General features: G+C 40.6%; 1 non-coding gene across 5 annotated transcripts in view; it reads left to right on the top strand.

Annotated features, from left to right (window-relative positions):
- The window catches only part of LOC108698321, a 43499-nt gene extending 38966 nt beyond the window's left edge, over positions 1-4533 (top strand). For 2 of the 5 annotated variants that reach the window (XR_005963333.1, XR_005963334.1), the window contains exons 5-6: positions 2465-2588; positions 3675-4533. This is a non-coding gene — a transcript (uncharacterized LOC108698321). Of the gene's footprint in view, positions 1-1908; positions 2212-2464; positions 2589-3674 lie in introns of those variants that run through there. The other 3 variants (XR_005963337.1, XR_005963335.1, XR_005963336.1) reach the window with 2 other exon arrangements.
- The last annotated feature ends 2670 nt before the right edge of the window (positions 4534-7203 follow it).

Raw genomic sequence — 7203 nt, forward strand, 5'->3', positions numbered from 1 at the left:
AGGAGCAGTAGCCTAATAAGACCTGTTGTTAGTAAAGAAGACCCTGTCCAGTGCCATATTGGTGTCAGCAGTAAGTGCAGCCAAGAGACTTACTTGTTGGTGGAATATCTTTACTAATGATTCTTAAGGAGACTAAGGGGTTCCTAATGTTTCTGCATGTGACATGTCCTATTAGTATCCAGAGCTAGGATGAAGTTCAGCACTGCTAAAACCATTCCTAATGTGGAAATTAGGGATGCACCTAATCCAATATTTTGGATTTGGCCGAACCCCCTGAATCCTTTGTGAAAGATTCGGCCGAATACCGAATCCACATATGCAAAAACATGTTTCACTTCCTTGTTTTGTGACAAAAAGTTACGCAATCTCCCTTCCCGCCCCTAATTTGCATATGCAAATTAGGATTAGGATTCAGTTCGCCAGAAGGATTCGGCCGAATCTGAATCCTGCTGAAAAAAGGCAGAATCCCTAGTGGAAATAGCAAAAATACCCTTAATATACAAGCTACCTCATAAAAGTAGTCTTGTATTGTTGGCTGGATACTGTCAGGACTGGCTGCCTTCAGAAAAGATTTTCCGCTGGAAAGAGCTACAGATGGGTATTTCACCTTTCCCCCAGGATCAAGCAGAAGTTTGAGAATTGTGTATTTGATAAAAGGAATGAACTTGAAGGTTGTATGTTTCAAACTCAACTCAACTTTTTTTCTACCTTAAAGTGCACTTTTTCAGTTGCCCAAAATGAGTCTGTTTGTGGGAGCACATGTGGAAGTTGCTGTAAATTGCAAGATATGAGGCAATTTTCGGAATGTTTTACAAAAATCTCAGAGCATATTATTTATTATTGCTCAAGCCTGCACAAATGAGTATTCGGTTATAGAAGGTATAACCCATTAGCTTACTAGCAAACAGATTGTAAAATAAGTGATAAAATAAATAAAGCTTTTTTCCCAGCAAGTTTGCTTCTGTAATAATCAGCCAAAGTAATCAATAATAGAAAATGCGATTCACTTCAGAAACTCACTTGCGCTGTCTATAACCAATTGCTCAAACACTAATAAATATGTCTCCATGTTTAGCAAAGCTTTGGAGCTTGGTTGTGAGGAGTAGAAAAGCATAATTACCCATTTTACATTTATTAGAATGTTAAAATGTAGGTTTTCTGGAGTGACCTTACGATTTGCTGTTGTCACCATGTATAAAATAAATTGAATCATTCCAATAATAAAAGTCACAGCCATGATAATTCATATACATTACTTTTATTTTGGCTGTCTCTATATGCCACATACACAGTTTCATCCCTACTAATAACATTGTATTCAAGCATCAAAATACATCCCCTCATTTTACGTTTTCCCTCATTTTACTCTTTTTTTTGTGGTCTTACTAATAAATAATCTATAATGTATTTATATTTATATGTTTATATGGGCCCCTGAAAACCCTAAAATGTAAAATATAAGTAACCAAAATCAGCTTCGTCCAATACATCACGGTCTACCGTAATTACCCTAATAGCAGCAATTTTACGACATTTCTCCTGCCATTTCAGGCACCTCAAGCATCGCCCTTGTTGATCCACCTGTGCGGATCCCTGATGCGCTCCCTCACCCTCCAGTAAAAGCCGCCATCCCTGTCACACGCACTCAGACCCTCCCCGTCCCTGCCAATTCTGCATATTCATCTCTCCACAATACAGACATTTTCTGGCTCTTTGCCGCTCTACACCAATCACGGTATTTCCCTCAGTAAAGGCGGCTGATGCCTAAGATGTAAAACATAAGAAACCGTAATCAGGTTTATCCTCACAGCTGCAATGGAATCATTGTGCCCATTGGGCAGTTCGTGTCTGCTGGGAATATAACGTCTAATTCAGAATACTTACAACAAAGAGGTGGAGGAAGGGGGCTGTTTATACAAAGCTCATTCACTTGTGTTAAATTAACTCTACTTGTTACAGGGGAGGTAGTAAGCCCTAAACCAGCAACGTGTTGGTTTTTCAATTAAGAACATAGGCAGGGTGTATTTTCCTCTGAAAAGGCACTGCCGACCAACACAGTCCACACTCTGTTCATTATACATGTGCGTGTGCTCCAACATGACTGCTGCACAGGAATCTGGGATTTTATTAGAAGCTTTCTATTTCCCCCGTCCGGAGTACAGGCTCTGCTAGCCAGCACCTTCAGTGGAGGAAACAATTGTTGGCTGATAGGTGCCTCTTAAGATCTATTTACTCACTCTTGTAAATAAGCAATTGCTTCAGATCTAGACCTTATAGCTGTCAGTCCCACTTGGGAACCACTGCCACGTAGTATATTTTTAATAATGTGTAATAATCAAATAATGTATAGTCAATGACTTGAATTTTATCATCTGTAAGGTAACATAACTTGGCTTTATTTATTGCATGATTTTCTGTATATTTTCTGATGAACTTAACATGTGCCGCATTTCCCCTTCTGCAGGCGATACACTTGCATCAAGAGTGGCTGCTTCACAGCTTTCATGTTTTGGCTGCCCTGAACTAATCGCTAAAAGTTGGCAAGATCATGGGGATATTGCTATGAAACTGCAAACTGATCTGGAACAGTAAGTTGAAAGTATTGTGGATATAGATTTAAATCAGAAACATTGGAAGATGGAATTCAGTTCTTCCTGTCTGTTACACATGGATGTTGTCCATCTGTTAGGGTGCATATTCACTTACTAAGCCTTACTTACTTCACTTACTTACTAATGTGGTGTAGTAGATCCAGACTGCCCACCTTCAACAGTATTCCTGCCAATAGAAGTGCAAACATCCCGCTTCCAAGAGTCCTCCCTGTTTAGATCTATAGCATGTCCTTTGTTTTGTAGCAGAGCAAATAGCCATCAGAACATACCTCTAGTAAAAACACTACTATGGCTTTGTGCATATGCTGACCCAACGTACTAGTTTGGATGATAGCATAGCGGAGACAATATGGAGGCTGTAACCTTCAGGCATGGAGAACTTTTCCATGATTACTGGAAGCAAATTAAAGCAGTTAGCAATGGGTTAGGCTGGACAGCCATAAAAATGGGTGTAAAATCAGGAAAATGCATATATTGGTGGGACCACAAAAAAAGAATAAAAATCAGAGAGAATTTTAAATTACATTGTGTAAAGCGGAGGTTTCATTGTAGAAGGAAAATCAGGCTAAAAGGTACAAGAAGGAAATCTATTCGGCGACATATCCCTTGTTGCCTGTCAAGGGTGGCCTGGTTATATGGATAAGGTGATGCAGAATTCTACAGCTGAACTTTTCCCTGGTGTGGAGATATAGATATAAATATATATCCCCTACTGCTGGCTATTTCTAAAACAAAGATGTTTAGCCAGAAAATGGCAGGTCTGTGGTTCTTTTCTTCCTTATGTGAAATTAGTTTACAACAAACACATAACCAGTCATATTTACAACATAGAATTATTTTCAGTTATGTAAGTGTAGGATTGTGTTTTGTTCAGTGGTGGGAATTATAGAGGGGACAGACCCCACACTCTGGGGGCAACAGAGGGCCCTCAATTTTGTGCATGGAGATAGTGAAAGAAATGTTGTGGGAGGAGACCTCAAAGCCCAGCTGTCATCTGTCTAGTTCTGATTTGATACTTTGGTGCAGTCTGTCATTATTAATGAAATGAAACCTGTTTTGCAGCCTGAAAAAGATCCGCGCTAAAGTCTGGAAGCAAAGGATATCCAGCCCACTTTTCAACACTAAACAATACACAATGGATCTGGAGAGATTGTATTTAGAAATGTGGGAGCATTTTGCTGCGGGAAACAACGTGATCATCTCATCAAGCCTGTGGAAAGCGCTGAACTCTCTGCTGGCTCCGAATATATCGGCCAAACATGTTGGAGAACTGCAGAGCTGACTTTCTGTGCGACAGAAGGAAGTTATTTTAACACCTGTTGGTCTTTAGACTTTTAGTTTGAGTTTTCTTTTTTTTTTGCTATTTGCTAATCTTGCAAGTTGCCATCCAAATATGATACCATGGTCAGTTTTACTTTTTCATATACATTTTTAGCCTTGTATTGCAGTATATTTGGGATTTGAGCTTTTAAACTTATTCATTTGTGTTTGTGTCTGCTAGCTCAGTCGCAGCCTAAAACTCTTCACTAACTGCAGGTTAAATAATAAATAATAATAATGGTGTTCTAGTCCTTTTTAATATTGTTTATAAACCACTTGTAGCCTTTTAATGTCTGCATCTGTTTACAAGCAAACTGTGTGTGTACGGTTGGTATAGATGAGATGTCTTTAACCCTCCCCCCGTAAATGTCTGCTTTATTTGATTTTCTTACCAGCCTATTCATGTCTTGAATTAATCCCTGTGTTAATACAGTGAGATACGAGCAGCAGTCTCCTTTGCAGGTCTGTGTAACGACAGATGCGGTGTGCATGTGGTATTTGTGTTTGAAGAAATACAAACCTTTTTTCTGTATCTACCTTTAAAGGAATTGTTCAGTGTAAAAATAAAAACGGGGTAAATAGATAGGCTGTGCAAAATAAAAAATGTTTCTAATATAGTTATTTAGACAAAGATGTAATGTATAAAGGCTGGAGTGATTTGATGTACAACATGTCAGTCAGAACACTACTTCCTGCTTTTCAGCTCTCTTGGTTTACACTGACTGGTTACCAGGCAGTAACCAATCAGAGACTTGAAGGGGGGCCACATGGTTCATATCTGTTGCTTTTGAATCTGAGCTGAATGCTGAGGATCAATTGAAAACTCACTGAACAGATATGTACCATGAGGCCCCCCTTCAAGTCGCTGACTACCTCAGAGTTAGAGAGCTGAAAAACAGGAAGTAGTGTTCTGACTGATATGTTACACATCCAGTCACTCCAGCCATTATACATTACATCTTTGCCTAACTAACATTTTTTATTTTGCACATCCTATTTACCCAGTTTTTATTTTTACACTGAACTGTTCCTTTAAATCCTGTACGCAGCCCACTTCCTGAAATGTCTCACTCGTGGAATGCTGGGAAACCAAGGAAACTCAAGCTTATTCACTTTTGCTGATCTCGTGTGGATGTGAAATGCAATGTCTGTGTGAAAGAGAAGCATGTGCTCTGATTCTTTAGGAGAAGATATTGTTGGAAATTGCTCCGTTTCAGATGTTTGGATTTGAGTTTCTTTGCTGAGTGGAAACTTCAACATTTCTTGGTTTCTTTCTTTTTGGGGGTAATGAGGTTTATCGTGGCAACTGTTGTTTTGGTTTGTTTCCATCATCACCTTCTCAAGCATAGGAGGTTGTGAAGCAATACTCGTACCATTTGCTCTTATGCCGTTAGAATATCATATCAAATTATAATCAGTTATGAAATGTTTGGATACTATATGTTACAGATTGTGTCCCTTGTTTTCATTATTACTGCTGTAAAAGTAACATTGATGCTGGAATCACTTGTGATTTTATGGAAATAATGTTCTGTACACAGATGTTGATAAAAACAATAAACATTTATTGAAGTAAAGCATAATTATAAAGCATAAACATTTATCCATCTTTCTCCTCTTTACCCGTCACCTCCTTGGAAGTCAGCAGGAGAGACCTTAGATGTTAATTTTAGGCAGTTGCAGCAGAAGACGATGGTTGGTTTCCACGCAGCAGCTGTACACGTCTTTCAGAACTGGTGCAGATGACAATAGCCGATTACCTTGGATGTCACATGGCACTTACTCCTGACAGCCGGAATCTAGGAAGGAGAAATCCTCTAGGACCCTGTTATTGCTGTTCATCATTTTCTTCCTTGAAAAAAATGCAGATTCTCCATCGGAGTCACAGAAGTCCTCAACTGATCGCTAGACAAACACAAATAGTGCCTATAGTAGCAGTGGGGATAATAGTCTCTGGGAAGAGACTGTGAATGTGGGATAGCAGGTATAGTACGGTGATTTGGTGCCTATAGCAACAGTGGTATAATAATCTCTGGGAAGGGACAGTGGCTGTTGGAGAGATTGTGTCTATAGTAGCAGTGGGTACAGTTGTGTATTCAGTGGTTTGGGATGAGCAGTCAAATTCATCACCCACTCATATTGCATGTGGATGTTGTGCAGGTTATACTAGGTCTACTCCTTGTCTGCAAAATCAAAAGAGAACCTTATTAAGGCAACAGGACCTGTTATTTATAACCAGCAGATAGAATACTGTAATTTTATCACACTCTGTGGCATTCAGTAATAACTTGTTTTGAGTGATGCCTACATCCAGGCCTAGACTGACAATCCGTGGGTTGTGGCAAATGCCAGAGGGGCTGCTGGAAGATGACATAGATCAGTGCTGTCCAACTTCTGTGGTCTGTGATCTGCAATAATAACAGGCAGAGTTGGGCACTCACAGGCATAGTATGCCACACACAGGCAGAGCAGGACACACAGGCAGAGAATGTCACAGGCAGAATATGTCACACAGAGGCAGAGTAGAGCACAAACAGGCAGAGAAAGTCACACACAGGAAGAGTAGGGCACACACAGGCAGAGTATGTCAAATACAGGCAGAGCAGGGCACACGCAGGCAGACATGCAGGCAGAGTATGTCACACACAGGCAGAACAGGACACACAGGCAGAGTATGTCACACACAGGGAGAGTATGTCACACACAGGGAGAGCAGGACACACACAGGGATCATAGGGCAGGCAGAACAGAGTAGGAGACAGTTTCCACTGATCAGGACCACACTAAGATATACTACATACAGTGACACAGTACTGGTGCCCAATTAGCTTTTTCTATAAAGTGTGAACAGTTGAACAATGTGGGCAAATTCAGTCTGGGTCTCAGGTATGAACAGAATGGGGCTTTAGGGTGTGAACAATAGAGGTGTCACAAGTGTGAACAATACAGGGGATTCGTCTGAATTTGAGGTTTAAACAATGCAGGGGCCAGTTAATCTCTGTAGTGATACCTTTTAAATTTTATATATGGTAAACAGACACACCAGGCAGACTTTGATGTGGAGGGCCACATGAGGGGGGGGTCGTGGGCCGCCAGTTGGACAGCCCTGGTTTATGGGAAGGGGCTGTGGGATAGTAGGTATAATAGGGAGAGATGGTGCCTATAGCAGCACTAGGGATGATAGCCTCTGGGAAGACACTGTTACTTGGGATAACAGGTAAGCAAACACAGCAGGTAGTTTGGGGGGGGGGGGGGCCACGGGCCGCATGTG

Source organism: Xenopus laevis, chromosome 8L (genome assembly GCF_017654675.1).
Source record: "Xenopus laevis strain J_2021 chromosome 8L, Xenopus_laevis_v10.1, whole genome shotgun sequence".
NCBI classification, from domain to species: domain Eukaryota; kingdom Metazoa; phylum Chordata; class Amphibia; order Anura; family Pipidae; genus Xenopus; species Xenopus laevis.